Source organism: Fonticula alba (assembly GCF_000388065.1).
Source record: "Fonticula alba strain ATCC 38817 unplaced genomic scaffold supercont2.4, whole genome shotgun sequence".
Classification (NCBI taxonomy): Eukaryota; order Rotosphaerida; family Fonticulaceae; genus Fonticula; species Fonticula alba.
The window spans coordinates 1,166,895-1,168,028 of record NW_009242974.1 but is presented as its reverse complement, the minus strand read 5'-3'; positions in this window follow the sequence as shown (position 1 = coordinate 1,168,028).

Genomic DNA, 1,134 nt, shown 5'->3' with positions numbered 1-1,134 from the left:
GGGGGGGGGGGGGGGGGGGAGTCGGGGCGACGAGATACACAAAAGAGGGCGCCCGTGAGAGCCCCCCCTGTGCTACGGCGGCAGCCGGGAATGGGCCGGGGCGTCGAGCCACAGGGGGCCGCCCGGAAAGCAACGGCCATACGCGCGTGCGTGCGCGTGTGGCTGTGTCTTGGACGCGCGGGCGCGGGCGTCCGCCGGTGCATGCGAGGATACCTGTGCACTTGTGCTGAAGTGTGCCGAGCCGTGTGCGCATGCGGGCGCGAGGATGCACAGCCAGGGACTCGCACAGGGCGCTTGGTGGAGAAATCGGCCTTCGTGATGTCCAGCCAATCAGGCGCCTGACACTACTTCCGGGCAGGCACGACAGTACCCCGCCCCCCCCCCCCTGCCCGCACCCCCACACGCGCACACATATAGAGCCCACGCTGATGGCGGCCGGGGCAGTAACGGGGGCCGGGGGGGGGGGGGAGGGGGGCGCACGCGAGAGCTGCCTCCCTTCCCCGCGCCACCGGGGGAGCGCCCCACACCACCAGAACGCGGGGGCGGGGGGGGGGGGGGGGGGGGGGAACTAGTCGGCGGGCCACACACGTCGCGGGCCTGGCCTTTGCACAAGCCCGCCCCGTTCGAGGGACGGCGGGAGGCCGGCGTGGCAAGGCGCATGTTACACGCGTTTGAGAACATGCCGAAGAAACTGACTCATCCGCACACATACGCGGCGAAAAGCGAGGCCGAAGAGCAAGGGCCGGCAAGATGAATGGCCGGCCTGGCTGCCTGTCCCCCTGCCTGTCTCCCGCGGAGTGGAGTGTAAAATCTCCACAAAATAATGGCTCGTGTATATTTTTAGACGCGTTGCCAGCATACGTGCCCCCTCTCGCCCGCCCCCCGGGCGCGGCCCGAGTTCCAGCAACGGTCCTGGCTGTGTGAATGTGTCCCGGCGAATAAATAACAATGCGCACGCGATACCCTCCGCTCCTGGCCCGGGGCGTCGCTCCCAGGGGCGACGGGACCCGGTATGAGGCCCCACTTCTTCCGGCCGGCCACAGAGAGTGGCACGCCATTCGTTGGTAGGCGGGTCAAGCGCACGCGCCCCGCGCCTGGCCGCCGCTCTCCGCCCCCCCCCCCCCCCCCCCCCCC